Genomic DNA, 23,831 nt, shown 5'->3' with positions numbered 1-23,831 from the left:
TCAGCAGGTAATAAGGAAGGGAAATGGAATGTTGGCCTTTATTTCAAAGGGAGTGGAATATAATAATAGCGAAGTCTTGCTAAAACAAAAAAGGCACTAGATAGACTACACCTATGAACAGTTTTGGTCTCCTTACCTAAGAAAACATATACTGACATTGGAAGCAGTCCAGAGAAGGTTCAGTAGGCTGGTCCTGGATATGGAAGGATTTTCATAAGAGGGGAGGTCGAGTAGGTTTGGGCCTGTACTCACTGGAGTTTAGAAGAATGAGATGCAACCTTATTGAGACATATAGGATTCTCAGGGGGCTTGACACGATAGATGCTGAGAGGTTGTTTCCCCTTATGGGACAGCCTAAAATCAAAGGGCATAATCTCAGAGTAAAGGGTCACCCATTTAAGACAGAGTTGAGGAAGAATTTCTTCTCTCAGAGGGTAATGAATGAATCTGTGGAATTCTTTACCCCACAGGGCTGTGGAGGCTGAGCCATTAAAAGTATGTTCAAGGTTGAGATGGACAGATTTTTAATCAGGAAGGGAACCCAGGGTTACGGGGATAAGGTGGGAAAGTGGAGTTGAGGATTAGCATATCCGATCAGTCATGATCTCATTGAATGGAGGAGCAGACTCGATGGGCTCCATGGCCTACTTCTGCTCCTAAGCCTTATGATCTTATAACTACCCAACACACTAATTCCCAGTTTCCTCCTTGTTGTGTCTCCTAACCACCAGGGAAGATTCCACCCTATAATTCATTGCCGTATCAGGCAACTAAGCTATTGAGGGAATCTATCAAATGAATGCTGATCTTGATTTTCGTGGAGCTACTCATAGATGGGAACTGTGGACGACATCAGAAGAATCAGTTCATGCAGAACCTAAATCTTGAGACGTGAATAATTGAAATAAATTAACTTGTATCTAGTCCATCTTCCTTTCATGTGCTCTCTTTATTAAAAAAAGAATAGAGCGCTTATTAATCCTACTTGTCACAATGCTAATACAGGCTATGTTAAAGTGAATATTTGAACTGTTTGTTCACAGACATTTATTGTAGAAATCTCAAAAGAAATGGAATCACTCTGACTCACTCCCGTTACCTAAAGCTCTTATTTTGCTCAAGGGCATTTTGTTCTGAAAATTGGTTGTGGGGGTAACTTTTTTTTTTAAAATGGTGCTAATCAGAAAGGACAAGCCTTGTGTGTCTTTATCCACTGCATCAAACTTCCATAATTTTCTCATAAAAACAGAAAATGCTGGAACAACTCAGCAGATGAGGCAGAATTTGTAGAGAGAAACAGATTTAATGGACAGTATGTAATGGAGCTGATGGTGATCTCGCTACCAGTGAGAGCCCTCGTCAGCTTGTGTCAGGAAAGCAAGTGGAATGAAGTATCAAACAGTTAACTGGGCGGGAGCGAGCATTCCCCCTGGATCAAGGACTCTGGGGATAGAAATCCTGCCTGTTGAAAGCAGCCAGCTAATCAGAGGCCAGCAGCGCTTCATTGCTTGGCAGCACCACAGGGGGGGTGGCTGTTGCCAGTCCAGACCCAGAAGCGCCAAGGGTCCCAGGAAACAGGCAAATGATCATGAGAGGGGGTTCACAGGATGGGGTTCCTGAGGGAGGGTGGACAGGCCTCCTTGGCAGCAAGGGTGGGGGGTGACTCCCAGTGAGCCCCCCTTTTCCCAACTGCTGGATCCCCGATCAGGCACTGAATGCCTGAAAGTGAGGGACCCCAACCCCGGGAACCCAGAAGCTACTCAAGAGGGTTTGCTTTACAGGCTCCCTGCATGGCACTTTCCCCGCTCACTGCTGGGTGAATACCGGCAGTGATGGGATGAGGCCCTTAAGTGGGCATTAATTTCCCACCTAAAGGCTTTATATGGTGGTGGGATCAGAAGGTTGTCCCATGGGCTTTCTTCCCATTTGACTTAATCAGGGCTGTGGTGGGAAGGTGGGAAGGCCCCCACCTGTCACCCACTTGCTTGATTAAATACAGCTAGGTCAGGTTGTGTATGCATGATCAGCCTCCATACCACATGGTAAATATGGCCAAAGCATTTGACATCTTCAGCTGCTTCATCAATGACCTTCCTTCGATCATAAGGTCAGAGGTGAGGATGTTCACAGATGACTGCAGAATGTTCAGCACCATTCACAACTCCTTAGATACTGAAGCAGTCCATGTCCAAATGCAGCAAGAACTGAACAATATCCAGGCTTGGGCTAACAAATAGCAAGTACCATTCACGCTACACAAATTCCCTATCTTCAATATACTTATTTTATGGTTCAATTCTATGTTAACCTCCCGCTGCCATTTGAGTTTAAACCCACGCATTGCTCTTTCTGCATTCTACTCAAGTATATTGTACCAGTGTAGTGCAGGTGAAGGCTGTCCTGTTGGTACGTCCTTTTCTGTCCCTGAACTCACCCACTGTTCATGAAATCTAAACCCTTACTCTGGTATCTTTCCCTGGGTAGTCTGGTGCAATGGTTTTTGCACTAGAAGTGCAGTGGGATGAGATGTACAGTCCTGCTGTGACTCAGCACTGACCCCATCACAATTTCAGGGTCAGACGCATTTATTTATTCTGGATGGGCTGCTGCGTGTAGTGGCGCCTGCCATTGGGAATTCATTGCTGGGCAAATGGAACCTCCTAATTTGTTGTTTCAATTAGCTCAATACAGTAACTTAAAGGAGCAGGCCACTAATTTATAAATGTGAACTAATTCCTGAAGTTGCCTAAAAGTACGCCTGCAAGTAAATCCTCATTCCCTAGGGTCTAAAATATCTTAACCTAAAATTAACGTAGGAGAAAACATTTGGTACTGAATACAGGCACCCATTGAAAGAGAACATCTAAGGAGGGTGAAAGGAGATTATCATGGAAATTTTTAGGGTATGGATCAGAAACCTTGAGATATATTATGAAGTTAGACTAGACCCCAACTATTTGCTATTTTGGCATTAACGTGAGGGTATGATGATTCATTCCAGGAGCGATTCTACTGACAACTGGGAAGCTTTTATCAAAACAAACTTTATTTAACAACACAGTTTAACGACAACAAATGAATTAGCTTAACATTTAACATTTGAACAATGCTTAAACATGATAAGGTACAATTCTTAACTGCTAATTTATCCCGATGAGTTCCAATTCAAGCAATGTTTCTCTTATAGACTCCTCTTCAAAATCAGTTATCAAAAACCCAGGATTGCGTGCTTGTACTTGTAAACAGACTGAGAGCTTTTTGAAAACCTTTGGAGAGAAAGAGACAGAGAGAGGCACCTGTCTTCTAATAGCCCCAAACAGCAACTTCCAGAGAGAGAAAGAGAGAGAGAGACTAAAAGACACCTGTCTCCTGACAACCCCAAACCTCAACCTCCAGAGAGAGAGAGAGAGAAAGAGACCTTTTGCTTCTTTCAGGACCAGGCAGAAACTGACTGTTTTGAAACGCTGGGGGCGATTCTCCCAAAAGTGCTGAATTGGTGGGAAAACTGTTCTAAATCCCGACTGTTTTGTCAGTTCAGCTTCTCACCTGAATCGCCGAGCTCTGTGCACTGCAGAGGTCCCAGTCGTGAATATCATTAAAAACACAGGGGGCGGGGTCTATTCGTGCCAGAGTCTGACAGTTCTGGAACTCTGCGCATGCGCAGTGGTCCCGATCTATCAGACTCCCTGTTTGCTGGCCAGCCCGATTGCTGGCCAGCCCGGGATCTCTGCAGTGCTGCCCCTCCAGCCCCCCCAGGTCCCGATCATGGCCCCGGGCCAGCCCTGCCCACCCCCCCCCAGCAGTGACGATCCCCTCACCCCAGCAGACCCACCCCCCCCCCTGCTGACTTCCCCCAGGGTCAGACCCTCCTCTGGAGGCAGCCCTCCCCGGCAGACCACCCACCCCCCCAGCCCATCCCAATCACTGCCCTCCCCCCATCCCAGACCGATCTGTCTGCAGAATGGCTTTAGGACCCCTCACTCCCACCGATCACCCCTAGGTCCCGCCCACAATAGGCCCCGCCCCCTTGGCACTGCCCGATGCCTGATGGGCTATGCCAAGGTGCCCCCTGGGCATGGGCACTTTGCCCCTCGGGCAGTGCCAAGGGGCATCATCCCCCTGCCGCTCGACCCCCTGGGGGGCCCCGATTGCTCCCCCTTCATTCCGGTGGGATCTGCCGCTAGTTCACCGAACATGGGGAGCTAGTCTGAACCCCACCAGAATGAAGTACTCCTGGTGGGATGAGAGATTCAATCGGGACCTGAAAGTTCCTGATAATGATCTGATAAACATATTTAAAATATATTTTTAAAAGATTCAAATTACTTACCTGCCTTCCCGCCAGTTTCCAGCGTGGTCTGAACAGCGACTGTTCACTGGCTCTGGGAGATGTGCATGCATTCCCGGTGCAAGCGCAAATCCCAATTCAAGGCCGGCGACGCGCATCTCCCACCTTGACCTGCCAGAAAAGTTTCGGGTTGCGATGGAGAACCGCGGCCACTGTCTCTCCTGCAGCTTTGCTCTGCCCATTAACACAAGTCTCTGTCAATCAAACTAATCAAAATTCTATTCTGAAACCCCAAGAGAAACCTAAGTAAACACAAATACATTAACTCTGTTCAGACAAACATACCATTAGCTAAAATCAGTCATTAATCTGCATTTTCAATCTACATGGAGCTGCATGTTTTCCCAGACAAATTGGCACCTTGTAAAACAGCTGAATTTGAAACATAACCCTTACAAGAAACGTGACATCAATACATTTCTTAAAAGCACAGTATCATCACAAAATGGTGCTTTTCCACCATCACATTCACTGCAAACCAGTGTCAAAAATTATTCAATGATTTGACCATGTCAGCTAAGTGATGAAGAGGCTATGGTACCTCATAAACAGTTCTGGAATATGCATGATTTGTGTTTACAGATACTTCTTCTCAATGTTCTGAAAGATGTTAGCACCTTTCATCTACAACTTGACTTTCCCTCACAACTGTAGATGAATGGATGCACTGAAGGCTTCAGGTGATAATACCTACTCGTTCAATCTGCATTTTCTTACTGGAATAATAATTGGCTTGTCGTCAGCCGAGTGGGAAACTAGAAAACCTACATTCTGGCCAGAATTCTCCGGTGTTGTATGCCCCACTACCAGCTGAACCAGAGAATTTGGCACTCAACCAAATTTTTAACACTTTGGCAAGGTTTTACTTTAGAACATAGAAATATAGGTACATAAGAATTAGGAGCCGGAGTAGGCCATTCAGCCCATCGAACCTGCTCCGATATTCAAACAGATCATAGTTGATCTTTTACTCTACACCATAGAACATAGAACAGTACAGCACAGAACAGGCCCTTCGGCCCACGATGTTGTGCCGAGCTTTATCTGAAACCAAGATCAAGCTATCCCACTCCCTATCATCCTGGTGTGCTCCATGTGCCTATCCAATAACCGCTTAAATGTTCCTAAAGTGTCTGACTCCACTATCACTGCAGGCAGTCCATTCCACACCCCAACCACTCTCTGCGTAAAGAACCTACCTCTGATATCCTTCCTATATCTCCCACCACGAACCCTATAGTTATGCCCCCTTGTAATAGCTCCATCCACCCGAGGAAATAGTCTTTGAACGTTCACTCTATCTATCCCCTTCATCATTTTATAAACCTCTATTAAGTCTCCCCTCAGCCTCCTCCGCTCCAGAGAGAACAGCCCTAGCTCCCTCAACCTTTCCTCATAAGACCTACCCTCCAAACCAGGCAGCATCCTGGTAAATCTCCTCTGCACTCTTTCCAGCGCTTCCACATCCCTTCTTATAGTGAGGTGACCAGAACTGCACACAATATTCCAAATGTGGTCTCACCAAGGTCCTGTACAGTTGCAGCATAACCCCACCATTTTCCTTACTTTTCCCATATCTGTTGATGTCATTAGTACCAGTGACCCATCAATTCCTCTCTTGAACATGCTCAGTGATTGAGGTCCCACAGCACTCTGGAGTAAAGAATTCTAAAGATTCACCACTCTCTGAGTGACAAAATGCCTCCTCACCTCAGTCTTAAATAGCCTACCTCTTATTCTGAGATCGTGTCCCCTGGTTCTAGACTCACCATAAGGGGAAATGTCCTATCTACATTTACCTTGTCAATTCAATCACCTCTCATACAGGCCCAGTTTCCTCAATCATCTCCTCATAAGACATTTGTACCATCCCAGGAATTAGTCTGGTAAACCTTTGTTGCGTTCCCTCAATGACAAATATATTCTTCCTTCAGTAAGGACACCAAAACTGCAACAATACTCCAGGTGCATTCTTAGCAAGGCACTGTACAATTGCAGAAAGACATGTTTACTTCTATTCTCAAATCCCCTTGCACTGAATGTCAACACGCCATTTGCCTTGATAATTGCTTGCTGCACCTGGACACTAACTTTTAGTGACTCATGAACAAGGACCCCCAGGTCACTTTGAACATCAACACTTCCCAACCTCTCACCATTTAAGAAATATCCTGCCTTTCTGTTTTTTTGGGGGGATAACTTCAATTTATTCACATTATATTCCATCTGCCATGTTTTTGCTCACTCTCAGCCTGTCCAAATCTCCTTGAAGTCTCCTTGCTTCCTCCTCACAACTCACATTCCCAGCTAGTTTTGTGTGATCAGCAAATTTGGAAATAATACATTTTGTCCCCACATCCAAATCATTGATATAGATTGTGGATAGATAAGGCCCAAGCACTGATCCTTGTGATATCCCACTAGTAACTGCCTTGCAACCTGATTTATTCCTACTCTCTGTTTTCTCTCTATTAACCAATTTGCAATCCATGCCAGTATATTATCCCCATTCCCATGTGCTCTAATTTTGTTTTCATCCTGGGCAGCATGGTAGCACAGTGGTTTTAGCACTGCTGCTTCACAGCGCCAGGGTCCCTGGTTCGATTCCCGGCTTGGGTCACTGTCTGTGCGGAGTCTGCATGTTCTCCCCGTGTCTGCATGGGTTTCCTCCAGGTGCTCCGGTTTCCTCCGACATCCAAAGATGTGCGGGTTAGGTTGATTGGCCATGCTAAATTGCCCCTTAGAGTCCTGAGATGCGTAGGTTAGAGGGATTAGTGGGTAAATATGTAGGGATATGGGGGTAGGGCCTGGGTGGGATTGTGGTCGGTGCAGACTCGATGGGCCGAATGGCCTCTTTCTGCACTGTAGGGTTGGTATGATTGCTATGACCCTCCTGTGTGGGATCTCATCAAAAGCCATCAAAAATCCAAATGCAGCACATCCACTTATCCTCATTTATCTATGCTACAAATGAAATCCTCAATAAAACTCCAACACGTTTGTCAAACATGATTTCTCTTTCGTAAATCTGTGTTGATTCTGCCCACTGATATCATTTTCCAAGTGTCCTTTATAATGGAATCTAACATTGTCCCTACACCGATGTCTAACTAACAGGTTTATGGTTGCTGCCATTTTATCTCTCCCTCCTTTCCTAAATAGAAGGATTACATTTGCTACTTTCCAATCTGCAGCAGACTTTCTAGAATTTATAGAATTCACTATCTCTTCAGCCACCTCCTTCAACACTGGGATGTGGCCCATCTAGCTTAGGGGATATATCATCTTTCAATCTCATTAATTTTGAGTACTACCTTTTATTAATACTAATTTCTTTCAGCTCCTTATTTTTATAAGTCCCTTGATTCCTTAGTATTTCTGATAGATTTTCTGTATCTTCCTCCGTGAAGATAGACACAAAGTAATTATTTAGCTTCTCTGCCATTTCTTTATTCTCCATTATGAATTCTCCTGCCTCAGCTTGTAATAGACCCACATTTGTCTTTGCTAATCTTTTCCTTTCACATGCCTAAAGAAGGTTTTATGGTCTGCTTCTATGTTTCTCAGTAGCTTGCAGTCATGTACACTTTTCCTTTTCTTTATCAGTTTTTCATCCTCCTTTGCTGGATTCTAAATTACTCCCAATCCTCAGGCTTGTCACTTTCTCTGGCAATTTTATTAGCCTCTTCCTTTGATCTAATATCATTATTAACTCCTTTTGTTAGCCACGGTTGAGTCACCATTCCTGTTCGATTTTTGTGTCTTAGAGAAATGTACGATTATTGAAGACCTTGTAATATTTCTTTAAATACTAGCCACTGCCTGTCTACTGTCAATATAATATATTTTCCCAATCCAACATAGCCAATTTGTCCCTCATACTTGCATAATTTCCTTTGTTTGGATTTAAGAACCTAGTTTCGGAATGAACTATTTCAAACTTAAGATAAAATGTTATCATGTTATGGCCCCTATTTCCCAAAGCACTCACTGTTCTGTAAAGGCATTAGCAGAGCTGTTTCAGTCTTCTTGAATGGTTCTGGTGAAGCAACCAACTCATCAAATTTCCAGGACTGCCACAGAGGTTTATGAGCCACCTTGGTCTCTGAGGAGGCAATCTTATCCTTTTCATTGTTGGTCAAGAAAGATCAAGGCTGCGATTCTCCCATCTCACTGTGCTAAGTTTTGAGCGCAGTGGGCCAGAAGAACCGCACGTTGGCCGATTCGCAGAGTTCCCGTGAGCGTTCGCGCCGCACTTGCGTCTCCCAGGCCCGGATTTCCGGCAGCGCCTGCACGGTGCAGAAAATCAGCTAGAAGGCAGGACTAGTATTTAAATAGTATTTTACATACTATTTAAATGCTATTAGTAGGCCCGGGACTGAATTCTCCACGCCCGCTAACATCTCCCACCCCGCCAGAGTGTTTCACTCCAGCGGGGATTACAATAGCTCCCCACTTTCGGGGAGCTAGCGTCCCAACCCCATTGGAGTGACTGGGGGCAATCGGGGCCCCTCCGGAGGTCGAGTGGTGGGGGGTTGCACTCTGGGCATGGGCACCCTGGCAGTGCCAGCCTGTGCCCTCTAGCACTGCCCAAGGGGCAAAGTGCCCATGCCCAGGGGGCACCTTGGCACTGCCCACCAGGCATGGGGCAGTGCCAAAAGGGTGGGGTCTATTAGGAGTGGGGACTAGGAGGTGGGGACTAGGGGGCGGGGCCTGCTTTGGGTGGGGATCCCTCTGAGAGCACCCAGAGGAAACCCATGCAGACACGGGGAGAACGTGCAGACTCCGCACAGACAGTGACCCAAACCAGGAATTGAACCCGGATCTGTGGCGCTGTGAGGCAGCAGTGCTAACCACTGTGCCACCATGTAGCCGGGACTTGGGATAGCAAGGAAAATGCCGAGATGATCCCATAAAATTTGGAATGGTTGGTCTCCCTGTCTCTGCCTCACCCAGTGTAAAGCTCCATTGCAGGGTCACCTGAGTTCAAAAATTAAAGCCAGCTTGCAGAATCAAGAAATGGCCCTTCCATGCACAGAAATGCAGACCTCCTCAATCTCAGCAGCAGATCCTGGGGAAGCACCTAGACGTATTGGGAGGATGAGGAAGATTAAGAAGTGATAGGCACTTAGTTGGCACAGGTGAAAGTAGACACTAGTGTAGAGAAGTCACCACTGTATATAGTTACAAATAATATATCACTCAGTTCACTCACAAAACCTCCATCCTGTTATTTTATGCTGCCAAGCTCGACAAATCCACGCACACACACAATGCTTCATTCCTGTGGAGTATGAGAATGGCTGTGCTATGTCTCTCTCACATTGAGGAAAGAGTAAAGAAGCTCTGCTGCAGGCAATTCCACCCCTCCAACCCCTGACCACCCTTCCCAGGACCCCGTTCATGGAAGGAGCAAATCCTGCTCCCCCCACCCATCCGTCCGGACTAGAGCTGTTCAATTTTGCATCTGTTCACCTGAGTGGCAGAGGCCAGGGGGCTGTCGAGGTGCTGAATGCTTGTCCACGTCGGGGTAAGATGAAAGTGAAAACCTGGCCACACACTTAGAGGGAGCTGCAGTACCTGAGATTATCATTCTTTTTTATTTATTTAGTGTCACAAGTAGGCTTACATTAACATTGCAGTGAAGTTACTGTGAAAATCCCCCGTCACCACACTCTGGCACCTGTTCGGGTACACTGAGGGAGAATTTAGCAAGACCAATGCACCTAACCAGCACATCTTTTGGACTGTGGGAGGAAACCAGAGCACCCGGAGGAAACCCATGTAGACACGGGGAGAACGTGCAAACTCCACACAGGTAAAGACCCAAGCCGGGAATTGAACCGGGTCCCTGGTGCTGTGAGGCAGCAGTGCTAACCGCTGTGCCACCATGCCGCCCCATTCTAGCTATGATGAACCCTATGATGCGCCCATAAATTGGCATGGCACATGCAGCTCTCGGTTAGGCAGGTGTCAGACATATCGCTGAGGATGAGAGAAGCATTGCTTTGTCCTCACTGAATTTATCATCATTCTCCTGCAGAGTCAGGCCAATGGTTGCAGCCCACTGCCATTGAAAACATGCAACCAAATGGTTAGATAATACTGGCACTACATCATTAGCTTGATCACCCACTGTGGGAGGCCTCACCCCCTGTTACTCCCGCTCATCCCCGAAACGAGAGGCACTCAGGGCATCCCTTGCTTGACGGCCCTTTCTCACCCTGTCCTCCGCCCAGCATTCTTCCTCCTCCTTGGCATTGTCAGGCCCACTGCCCTCCTCAATATCTCCTCATCTGAGGAGATAGCACTCGCCCATCTCCTCCAGGTCTCAGTTGTCTCCCCTCTGTAGTGCTAGGTTGTGGAGAGTACAGCAGACCAGAATAATGCAGGAGACTTTACTGTAGGACACCGCCCCCTCCCCCCCGCCCCCCCCACCCACCCACTCCCCGGACCACTCCAGGCACTGGAACCGCATCTTCAACAGTCCAATCACATGGTCCACTAATATGCGCATTGAAGCCTGAGCCTCATCGTATCTGTTGGTGTTTGTGGCTTCCGCATTGGCATCATCAGCCACCTTCTGAGTGGGGTTGTACCGCTTGTTCCTGAGGAACCTTCCCTATAGCCACCACTCTCTCTCAAAGATAGCTGGACTTTGTGAGCAGCTCAAGATATAACTGTCATGGGCACTCCCCGGGAAGCAAGCAGACACCTGCATAAAGCATATTGTTTGGTCGCAGATAAGTTGGACATTGAGGGAGTGGAATCCCTTGTCATTCCTGAATGGCGCCACATTTTTTGGGGGTCTGCAATGCTGTGCAGTTAAGTAGCCTTGTATGAGAGCAATCAAAGCACTCTCTCTGCTGGACCTGGGAGTCAGAGTTCGCAGAGAAATGGATTTGAACTTCCTGTCCAGTAAGCCCCTGTGGCCTCACTCCATTGATAGAGTGAGGGTTGTAGGTTTCACTGCATTCGCCCTCAACCCAAGTGAGAGGGTCTTTGTGTCATGAGGCAGAGTACTCCCCATCACTGATACCCCCACACTGTCAAAGCATGACCCCAGGACCTCACAGTTGGACCAAGTATTGCCTCTCTGTTGTGCTGCCTCCCATGCAGTTTGCAGCTCCCAACAAAGAAGGGCACCCACTCAGCTACTGTTTGAACACTAACCAGCATGGAGGAAACGGGAAGCGATGCCTGATGGGCAGCCAGAACATCCCCCGGAGCAAGGGGCGACCCAATATGAAGGGAAAGTAAGACCTCTGAGTGACCCACACATACCCCTCAACTCCCCCCTCCCCTGACAGTGCCAGTGACCTTTACCCCTGGCCCCAAGCTGCGCTTCTGTGCATCCCAGCATTCGTCCTGTTGTTCCTTGCATGTTGGACTACCCAAGAAATAATGGCTGCTTGAGTGCTCACCTCTGATATCCCTCTTGGAGGTGACAGTATCAGGTTCACGCTTAGGGAGACCTGTTAAAAATGGTGCTAACTACATGTCACGCCAATGCCAGCTGAATATTCAGTGCAGGCTCAACATCCAGAGTGAGTGCTCGCTAATGATATGTTGATGCATTCAAATTAGGCTCCCGTCCTTCCCCGCCTTGTTCCACATCACTCCAAAGGTGAGGTCAGCTCAAAATCGGAAAACGCGATCTCGCCGGTGAGAATCACATTTTGAGCCCCGCGCTGTCATTTCTGCGGACAGAGAACACGGGCTCAAGATCCCGTCCTATGTTCGAAATTGATTTATTTAATTTAAAGTGCAGAAGTCCAAGAGTTAAAAGAATTTTGAGGATTTTCAACAAACATCCAACCAACGTAAGTATTCATTATCAACTCTGGGGTCATTTTGTGAAATTCTATTACTGGGTTAAAGCCTCATGAGGAACCAACATGGTGACTGGGATAAGGCAACAGCTTTAGGGTTTTGATTCTGTAGCACATGTTTGTCTCTAGGGTATTTTACAATGTTAAAAGTATTATAAAAGAGAAAGTGTTGTTATTGTGAAGTTGTGAGCAAGAGCCCAATTATACAAAATTACCAGCAAGTGGAACTTCGGTCCATCTAAAATCACAGCCGCACTGATTTATGTACATCGGCCTCAATTTTATGACATGGGAACCTTTGAGAAAAACAATGCAAGTGAGGCCGCACTTGGAATATAGTGTTCAATTCTGGTCGCCACACTACCAGAAGGATGTGGAGAGCACAGAAAAGATTTGCCAGGATGTTGCCTGGTATGGAGGGCATTAGCTATGATGAGAGGTTGGAGAAACTTGGTTTGTTCTCACTGGAACGACGGAGGTTGAGGGATGACCTGATAAAAGTCTACAAGATTATGAGGGGCATGGACAGAGTGGATAGTCAGAAGCTTTTTCCCAGGGTGGAAGAGTCAATTACTAGGGGGCATAGGTTTAAGGTGCGAGGGGCAAGGTTTAAAGAAGATATATGAGGAAAGTTTTTTACACAGAGGGTGGTGGGTGCCTGGAATTCGCTGCCGGGGGAGGTAATGGGAGCAGATACGATTTGCCTTGACAAATACATGAATAGGATAGGAATGGAGGGATATGGTCCCCAAAAGGGTAGGGGATTCTAGTTCAATCAGGCAGCATGGTCAGTGCAGGCTTGGAGGGCCAAAGGGCCTGTTCCTGTGCTGTAATTTTCTTTGTTCTTTGAGAAAGACCTGCCAGCTGTTTGGTTGTTCAATTGTAAAATCACATCACTAGCTGCATTGAAAGGAAGGATTTTTGGTTTTAAAGCAATGCCACTTTCCAAGCGTGTCAATCTACATTGAACACAGCTACTACATCTACATCTACATAGTTGCAACTGGCCAACTGCCACATGCATCCATCAGCTGAAATATCACGTGAGTGCATGATGACAGCAGGGCACACGTCTGACATCTTCTCCCACAATTTCACATTCTTACAGGCTGGCTGCGTGCCTGAAAATGGCAATGTAAAATTCCAGCCCAGAGTAATGCCATGGCTGACTTCAATGGGATGACACAGAGACTGTACACAATAAACTGGAGCAATCTGTTAGTGGTTAAAATGACAAAAGATCAGATCAAAAAAAGAATCTAATGTTATACAGAACTAGTTTATACCCGTTAAGGGCAAGCGTTCAACTTACCATAAAAGACAGCCATGGATAGCTAAAGTGATAAAAGACAACATAACACTAAAAGTAAAAGCACACGAAAATGCAAAATATAACCTGATCACAACAAATGGGAAAGATATGAAGAGCAACACAGGATGACAAAGCGGACAGTAAAAGCTGCAAAAGGGAAATGAAAAGAAACTTCAAAATGATTTAAAATCAAAACAATATCTTTTACAATTATATGAGGAGAAAAAAGATGTTTAGAAGCAATGCAGGTCGTAGAAAATGGATTACAATGATATTGTCAATGAAAATATGGAAATGGTGAACATGCTGAATAATTACTTTGCACCAGTATTTTGCGAAGAGGAAGCAGTCTGCGTGCCAGACAACCGCAAAAAACTATTATTGAATGAGTAAGAGAGACTCAACAAAATAAACGTAAGCAAAATAACAGTAATTAATAACAGAAATTAACGGCACAAACAAGTGATAAACCACCAGGACCAGATGGTTTCCATCCCAGGTTTTCGAAGGAAGTCAGTGAGAGCATTGGAGATGTCCTAATTATAATCTTCCAAACTCTCGCAATTTGGGAGCCATTCCTTTAGATTGGAAACATTATGCATACCACTCTGCTAATTAAGAAAGGTGACAGAAGAAAATTGAGGAATTATGGCCTGACATTTGTTATCGGGAAATTGATAATTAAGGATAGAGTTACTGAACACTTTGAAGGTTTCCACCTGTTCAGAAAGAACCATCATGGGTTTATAAAGAGTAGATCAAGCCTGACAAATCTGATTGAATTTTTTGAGCAGCTAAGGATTTGGATTGAGGAATTCCTATGGGTCGTATTCCTGTGGATTTCTAGAAGGCATTTCATAAAGTGCCTTATAAGGTTTTATAAGGTACTGGTAAATAAAATTGATGCATGTGGAATTGAAAGTAACTTATTTATCTGGTTAGGGAATTGACTGAGCAGAGAATGGAGAGTCGGGATAATTGGCAAGATGTGACAACTGGCGTATCCCACTGATCTGTGTTGGGATCTTAACTATTCACTGCATTCCTTAATGACTTAGAAGGCAGGATAGAAATCCACACACACATCCAAATTTGCCAATAACGCTTAGATAGGTGACAAATTGTAAGGAGTGTTGGTGAAAGAGTGCAATTTCAAAGATGTGATTGTTTGGGAAATGGTTGATTATGTGAGACAGCATGTTTTGTGGTTTTATGACAGTGAACTGGAGATGTTGGTGGAAGATTTAGAAAGAAGGAGAAGTGCCCTAAAGCCTCAGCGGGCAGGAGGTCCTCCAGACATAAGCTTATGAGGCTGTGAGGAATAAGTAGCCTTGGAGGCCAGTGTTACATGGTTCTTATGATCCATATAGTTTTGCAGCTATTTTACAGAAAACATATTTCATCTTAAAGATTTGTATACTGCAGCCTCCACACAGTGTGACCTACTTGCCCCATGCATCCCCTAAAAACTATAATCCACTGTCTTCTTACTTCATCTGCTCTTAAGACATCAAAATTTGTGGAACTTATTCATTAAAATAACTTAAAATTTATTTTTCCATTTCAGTAACCACAGAGCAAGCTAAAAATCAATACCAACATTGGATTTGCCAATATATCACATTCATCAAGTAATTCTCACTTGCTTGTCATTTGCCTTTTAAATTATCCAGTGTTATTACTGACATTTTAATATACGCACGGGTAGATAGTAGACTGACAGGGCAATTTTAGCACTGAGTCCCTCCAGACTTCATTAAAAACTGACACTTGATCTAGTTCCCCCATGGACTTACAAAGTCTGAAAAATAAATTGTAAAGCAGTAACGATATGTGATTGTAAGATGAAGTCCAACATCTATTAAACTGATAGAGAAGAACAAGCTAACATAGCTTCTAAGTGTGGTGACCATGAGAGGAAAAGATTATTCCTTGATATTTATTTTTGGTGAGTTATCTGCTGTTATGCTGAGGGAACTTGAGTGCTGCAACATTGCATATTTTCTCGCTTGTAAAGCTCAGAATTTAACATTAAGCAATTTCCAGTCAGAAATCACCTTGATCATGCATTAACAACCCGTTTGTCGCTGATAGAGACTGCCAGTGATTTGGCCTAGAATCAGTGGGTGGGATTTTCCAAAACCAGAAATTCCTATCTGAGGTCTACAGACCTTTGCATGGTCCGCCCCCACCCGCTATGATTCCCGTGGTGGGCAGGATGGGAAAATTCCCCCCAGTGATTTGGTTTTGTTTCAGGCAGATCCCCTGTAAGGGACTGGCCTTTTAACTTTGTCCCTCAGTTCATTTAATTTATTTTAATTGTTTCATTCAACAAAAGAGTTGGACCAGAATCAGCAATAAATCATGTTGACAATGTCCACATCTTAGAGATACTTGCATTTCACTGATTTGATCTCGGAAATGATAAGTGTATTTTAACTCTGTAACATGCTCTGCATCTCCTGTTGTAGACAATAAACTTACCCCAGTCCAATGCCGGCATCTCCACATCGTAGACAATAAACATAAAACATAAAAAAAACTAAGCACAACTCTTTCTTGGATGACAGTGAGACAAACGTAAGTCAGAAAAATTTAACGCTGCACCAGGTTTTTAGACAAAATTTCTGATCCTGGCTTCTTCAGAAATGCAGAGAGCACCTTCAATCTAACTGCTTCCTCGTAATGTGGAGGTGCCAGCGTTGGACTGGGGTGGGCACAGTAAGAAGTCTCACAACACCAGGTTAAAGTCCAACAGGTTTATTTGGAATCACGCGCTTTCGGAGCGCCGCTGATGAGGCCAGTCGAGCTCTTGCTTTTGTCGCGGTGGATGGATCAGGTGAGTGATGAAGGAGCAGCGCTCTGAAAGCTCGTGATTCCAAATAAACCTGTTGGACTTTAACCTGGTATTGTGAGACTTCTTACTGCTTCCTCTTAGTGTTGGATTGTGAGGGCAAGGCAGATTTTAATGGCAATAGCTGCTATATTCTGTTAAGTGTTCAGAAATATTTAAACAGCTTTTTAGTTGTTGGTGTATGACTGTAGGATGGTAGGGTGGATGAGGTATGTGTGTAAGGGAGTAGGGCAGCAGGTAGATGAAATAAGTGGGCGCAGGGATAGGGTGGCAGGTGTATGAGGATCTCTCGATCCTAACCAAGGACAACCTCGGCTAAGCCTCACAATGGTAACAGTTGGTGATGGTGGTAACTATAATGGAAAAAGCACTGAGTGAACAGCCCAGCAACAGAAAAAGCAGCAAGCAAAACAACTACATTGGACTAAATGTCAACAGAGTTGGAAAAAAGCTAAAGTGAAGAAAAGCCATGGAAAAAATCTTACCCTTACCAGAATGTTTTGAACAGGTGGAAGACCTGAATGAAGTTGAGAAGTGGCAGAATAGATATCGTAGGTTTACAGGTACAGAAGCACTCTGGGACTAGTCGAGAAGTCTAGCCAGGAGCAGGTCAATATCCTTCTCTACATCATAGGAATTATTGCAGATGACATAATGGTCAGACAGCATATAAATTAAGTAACAGTGACATTCCTTCATTAATGATTTATATCAACTGGCTAATAACTGTGAATATGGAACCCTGAAAGATGAATAACTTTGGGTTCTCAATGTTTTAGGAGTCTTAAAGGAGACTTTATCAGATTTTCTGTAGCCAAAGGAGGATTTAACACTATCAATGGATATGCAGTTAACAAGGCAGGCCGAAGTGTGACAGGGAGATTTCATAGAGAAGATACAGTGCAGTTTTCAGGACATAGAAGTAGCAGCACACCTACTCAAAAACAAGGAAAGAGTGAGGAGATTGTGGTAGCTACCATTACTCAGTAGTTTCAGTGCGGTGGGAAAGGGCTACATCGGCAGGAAGAATATCCTGCAAAAGATGCAGCGTGTCATTCCTGTAAAAGGAATGTAAAAGGAGAAAAATTGTTCTTTGTTTCTCGTTTCAAGGCTTCATTCTATGATCATCTTGCTGGTGCCAGTACAGAGCGAGACTGCGGATAGTTGGGAACCTGTCTCGGGGGCAGGGAATTCAGATGGTGTTCGTAAAGCAGAAGTGGAAATGAATAGGGTTGGGAAGCATTTTCTGATCAGGGCCAGTGTGATCTCCTGGACTCGTTTCGATCGCCTCAGGGGGTCGGAGAGGAATTTCCCAGATTTTTTTTTCCCCATATTGGCCCTGGGGTTTTCACTCTGGGTTTTCGCCTCTCCCTGGAGATCACATGGTCTGGAATGGGGGGGTGGGGGTGAGTTAATAGGTTGTGATGAACAAAGCATCGTAGCTGTGAGGGACAGCTCGGTGGATAGGATATTAGGATGTAGATAGTCTGGAAAATTGGGCGGGGATCCTGGATTCAGGATTCAATCCTGGACCGGGGAGCGGCACGGGCTTGGGGGGCCGAAGGGCCTGTTCCTGTGCTGTATTGTTCTTTGTTCTTTGGACGCTCAGGAGGCCTTGGTTCTCAGGGCTGCTAGCCGCTGACAATCAAAGCCTCTCGTAACAAGGTTTCCTTCCAAGAGGGCCAGGTGGGCAGGTACTGCCGGTGGCTGTCAAAGTCACTGAAGCCCTGAGTTTCTTTGCCTCCAGCCACTTTCAGGGACCTTCTGGGTTCATTGCCAGGATTTCCCAACTTGAAGCCCATCAGTCCATCTCCCAATTCACAGAGGCCACGAATGTGCAAAATGTCCCAAATTGTGCACTATGACACTGATGAGGCCAGTCGAGCTCTTGCTTTTGTCGCAGTGGATGGATTTCCACAGGTTCAGGGAATAATTGACTGTACTTGTATGACAATCAAAGCAACATCAGTTAATCCCGCAGTGTTTGTCAACCAGAAGGGATTTCTCACCCTCAATGTACAAATCATTTGAGACCACAGTAGGTTCATTATTCATACATGCGTCTGAAAGCTACCACAACTTCTACATCCTGTGCCAGTCAAGTCTACCACAGGTGTTTGTACTTTGGGCAGACAGAATGGGTGAAAGAGCCGCGGCAAAACCCACCAATTAATCAAACAAACAAGTTCCCACCTTGGTAATGGTCCTGCCATTTTGTCAGGGACTAAGTTGATAACATTCAGCACCTTGTATTAGTGTCCTGGGTTTGCTTCTGTCTTGGCTATGATGACAAGATAACAAGATACAAATATTTTTAATCAATAATTATGATTGAAAGAAGTCCTTCCCTGCACCTCGACATAGTGGGAAAGTTTATCTGCATCTGATCCTGACAGTAAGCAGGCAGCAATAGAATTGCTGGGAGGGCCATTCAAGCCAAAATGATTGAAAGATAGGATCCAGACTTCTGTTGAGAGTTTGTGAGTCAGTCTAATAACCTGTTCAGATAAAAATGCCTTTCATTCTGAAAACAATCGAGGGTCCAGATAACTGAGTTACAGACTTGTAAATATAAACGTCACCTGCAGAAACAAGGATTTGTTGGATGTAAAGCAAGATGAAAACTTCAATGGAGTCAAGTATCATGCTGTGAATAGGCAGCAGTGGAAGAAATAGATTTCATCATGTGCAACTAGGCAGCAGGCTTAGTAACACAATGGGCAAGATCAGCAAACACAGCACATGCTGTACACAACTATACTCATGCTAATGCAATGCTAATCCTCCCATTGATCCGAGCAACTATGGTAGATTTAATTGGCAATGCCAGAATAAATGCCAGGACCAAGATGCAAGCAGCTGCATCTTTCCTTTTAATTCAATTAAAAGCATTTCAATGAAAATATTAAGGCCCTGACATCCTTCTTCTATATTACTGGCAAAGGCTCTGTTCCTGAGTACAAAGTAGGGCAGAAAGCAATGGACAACAGTGATGTTGATTCACCCCATATGTTGTCCAAGGATTTTGTAAGTGTCCCCAAAATAGAAAATGAGAGCTTGTGCTTGGAATAGCATAAACATGGCATTGGCCCTTTGGAAATGTATTGTTTCATTTGCTGCAAGTATACCAGGTGGGCAGTCAGGAACAGGTATCCCTAAATCTCCCATCCCACAAACCAAAGGAACCAAAAAGGTTGGCAGCAAGGCCAGGGACATTAAGAGTGGCTTTAAATCCTCAAGTAAGGTGTTGCCTTCCTTATTTGAGGCTGAAAGTCTTCTCGCTGCTGTTTTGGACATCAGCCAAAATTTCTAAAGCGGGCAATCATTCACATTAGTGAGTCCAAGTTTACTGGAGACCAGAACTTCATGTGATCAAATTGCTTTCTTTACTGAAAAACATTCATTAAAAAATGCCAAAAACCCCAATCGCCATATAGAACCATAGAAACCCTACAGTACAGAAAGAGGCCATTCGGCCCATCGAGTCTGCACCAACCACAATCCCACCCAGGCCTTACCCCCATATCCTACCCGCTAATCCCTCTAATCTACGCATCCCAGGACACTAAGGGGAAATTTTAGCATGGCCAATCAACCTAACCCGCACATCTTTGGACTGTGGGAGGAAACCGGAGCACCCGGAGGAAACCCACGCAGACATGAGGAGAATGTGCAAACTTCACACAGACAGTGACCCAAGCCGGGAATCGAACCCAGGTCCCTGGAGCTATGAAGCAGCAGTGCTAACCACTGTGCTATCGTGCCGCCCTATCTACAAGTATTTCTTAGCACCATATCTACCTTTTGTGTCCAGGCTTATATTTGCTGGAACTCCTAATTTATCACCACTGGAAGATGTTCCCTGGATGAGATGAGGTTTAGAGGAGGTATGATGGAAAGGTTACCCAGAAGTCTCAATGGTCAGATTTTGTTACAGTGGCAAGGAATATTCGGTCCATGTTTCTAGGTTTAGGCATTGGTGGGGGATTTAAAACAATATTCTCAATATCACTTCCCAGGGAGATGGCAACTAGGGAGAGGGGACAAAGGATTTTAAAATCATATAGAAGAGTCTCATTTTAAAGAATAGAATGATCATAGATTTGTTTTAATTAACTGATATAAATGATAAATGAACTCTTTGAAGAAAACATTATTGCAACAATTACATCTTTTCAATATCTTGCCTATGTATTTTTAATGAGAGTGAGAAAATCTGATTTTAAGTGAAAATACCCCTAATCAAAAACGAGAAAAATCCTCAAGTTCTTTTTTTGAAACAGGCAATATCTGAAACTCTGGCAAAACTCGATTTGTCTGCATGAGGTGGGAATGTAGCTGCAATCAATTTCTGGTTCAAGACTGCTGAGTTGAAAGAGCAAATGTGTTCTCAAATCCCAGAGTTAAAAATAGACTGGATCTTAGTAAAATGTTTTATCTCTTTCCTTATTTGATTGTGAGACATTGGTATCGTTGCTGTCAATGGGCAATTGTTAATGCCCATGAGGGACAGCATTGCAATAGTAATGCTGTTGATGGTACCCTTAATCCCACAGAAAGATAATAAAATTCAACCACTTTTTCATCAGGCACATGGCTATTGATGTGATGCTTCTAAATTTACTCAGGATTGGGGCAGTCATGATACTGACAATAACAACTGAAAAATCTTGTTTGTTCATCTTTCATTTTAAGATAAATGAAAGTTTCCTGAAATCCAGATTGGAAATGGCTATGATCTTCAAAAATAGTTGCGTCATATGTACAGTTATCCTCTATTCCAACATCGGCACATAAAACCTACAAAATGAACATTTTTATCATTTCAAGATAGTCATGCAAAATGTTTACAAATTCTGCAAGCTAGAAATTATTTCTAATATTCATCACTTACAAGTGTAGATTTCTCATTATATTAAATCATGTTAAATTCAGGGCTTATGTGTAGACAGGAAGTTGAAGGGAAGTACTGTAAGAGGCTTATAATGTAATTTGATTTCTGCCAGAGAAGAAAGCAGCACTGCTTTCAAGAAATGGAAACATCAGTTGTGGGCCACATGCAAAAGATCTGCACTGATTATTCGTTAATTTTTATTGTTCATCTTTCTCTTTCCACTCTTCTAAAGTTGGGACTTGTGAGATACAATGCCACACGTTGCAAATGGATTCCTAATGAGAGGCTTTATATAGAAAAATGTACAGCAGCTTTAATAAACAAATACTTTCACACCTTATTAAAAAGCATACATTACTTACATTTATATGCCACTGGATTTAGTCAGACAAATTTGGATATATTCATCCTATTGATCATCTGCAGTTTTATTGGCTCCAAAGTTCCACATAATTACCAGAGTTTAAAACTAGGCTCAGTTGAGCGCAAGTTATTTCCACTATTTGTCCCAAAAATTTCTAATGTGATTTCTAATGTGATTTGATTCTTCCCAAAATCCACCTGCCAAATCTTTATGCATCCAATTAATATAAATTTAAAAAGGGGCCACTAACACTCCAGCCTCCAAGTTTTGATATTTAGGCATACAGTGCACTGGCTATGTTAAAATAGGGAATGTAAGGCACAGCTATTGCCAGGATCACTGAAATTGGTGGAAGTGAAGGGATTTGGAGCCTGAAGTTGAGAATTACTTTTCTGAAGCAATTTTCTTTTACTGAACCTAATCAACCTTAGACTTGCTTCTGATTTCCTGTGGGACTGAAACCACTGGAATATTTTGACCGCCTCCTACAGCGAGTGCTTCTCTGAAGTGGATTTGATATTCCCTATGGACCTATCTTTGTAAAAGGTGGAGAAGCATGATGTGAAGATAAGGAGATTGAAGGAGGATTTGAGGATTCAAGATATTATTCCTCCTTCAAAGAATATATAGACAACATAAATCCGATGAGGACATTGATGGGAAGATGTGCATTAGAAGAGTACACTTTTCCAAAGTGAGAAATTCAATTTTTTAATCATTTTAAACCTTAGACTGACATTTCTTGCCCATCCCTCATTACCCTTAAGATGGTAATGGTAAACATTTCTCTTGAGCCACTGCAATCTATGTAGCTAAACTTATGTGTACGTTCCAACATGTGGACCCAGTGACAGCAAAGGAATGCTGCCATATCTCCAAGTAGTATTCACTGCTATTGTTCTATTTTGATGGTGTGGGGAGTGGATGTTTATGTTAATGAATAAGATGGCAAATTACTGGACTGCTTTGTCTGGATAGTGTTGAGGTCTTGAGTGCTGTTGTAGATGCGGATCATGTCTGATCAGTGTCTCAAAGCAGTGAGTTGAGAACTGGGGAATATAGCCTTACAGAGTCCATCACTGAAGCAGGAACTGCAAAGGTTTGCAGGCCAAACCTGCAGGTCAAAAGTGGGAGATAGAGATACCTGGAAGCAAAATGGAGTTGATCTTTCAATGCCATATTGGCCAAACTCAAAATAATTGGGGAGGTCAGGACCCCACTTGACTGCCCATTCTGCCCCATCCCTACCACTCTATTTTGAGTTTGGCCAATATGGCATTGAAAGACCAACTCCATTTTGCTTCCAGGTATCTCTATCTCCCATTTTTGACCATCAGTGAGGATTTAGTACTAGTTAGCATTGCATGAGGAGTGACTGAGGACATGACACCTCCCCAATGGGGCTTCTGGATCTAAAGATTGCTGAGAACAAATATTCCAGCAAGAAGGAACTAGCCAATTGTTGGACTATATTTATCTATTCCAAATTTTGCAACTGTAGTATGACCTTACAAAGAATACAATTTGTTTCTTTAAGTTGCAATATATAATATATAAGTAGATCTAAATTTCTCATCAATCTGATATCCACATACAGCTTACACCCAGTGAGAAAATTAAGAATAAGATCATAAGAAATAGGAACAGGAGTAGGCCATTCAGTCCGTTGACTCTGCTCCGCCATTTAATAAGATCATGGCTGATCTCATAGAATCCCTACAGTAGAGAAGGAGGCCATTCGGTCCATTGAATCTGCACCGACAACAATCCCACCCAGACCCTATCCCCGCAACCCCACAGATTTACCTTGCTAATCCCCCTGACACTGGATTCAATTTATCACGGCCAATCAGCCTAATCCACACATCTTTGGACTGTGAGAGGAAACCCACTCAGACACGGGGAGTTAAAGTTAAAGTTTATTTATTAGTCACAAGTAGGATTACATTCACACTGCAATGACGTTACCGTGAAAATCCCCTAGTCACCACATTCCAGTGCCTGTTTGGGTACACTGAGGGAGAATTTAGCATGGCCAATTCACCTAACCTGCACATCTTTTGGACTGTGGGAGGAAACCAGAGCACCTATGGGGAGAATGCGCAAACTCCACACAGACAGTCACCCGAGGCCGGAATTGAATCTAGGTCCCTGGCACTGTGAGGCAGCAGTGCTAACCACTGTGCCACCATGCCGCCCTTACACTTAACACTCACTAAGTCCACTT

This window comes from Mustelus asterias, chromosome 10 (assembly GCF_964213995.1).
Source record: "Mustelus asterias chromosome 10, sMusAst1.hap1.1, whole genome shotgun sequence".
Classification (NCBI taxonomy): Eukaryota; Metazoa; Chordata; class Chondrichthyes; order Carcharhiniformes; family Triakidae; genus Mustelus; species Mustelus asterias.
The sequence above is the reverse complement of the archived record's forward strand: the minus strand, read 5'-3'. Positions refer to the sequence as shown.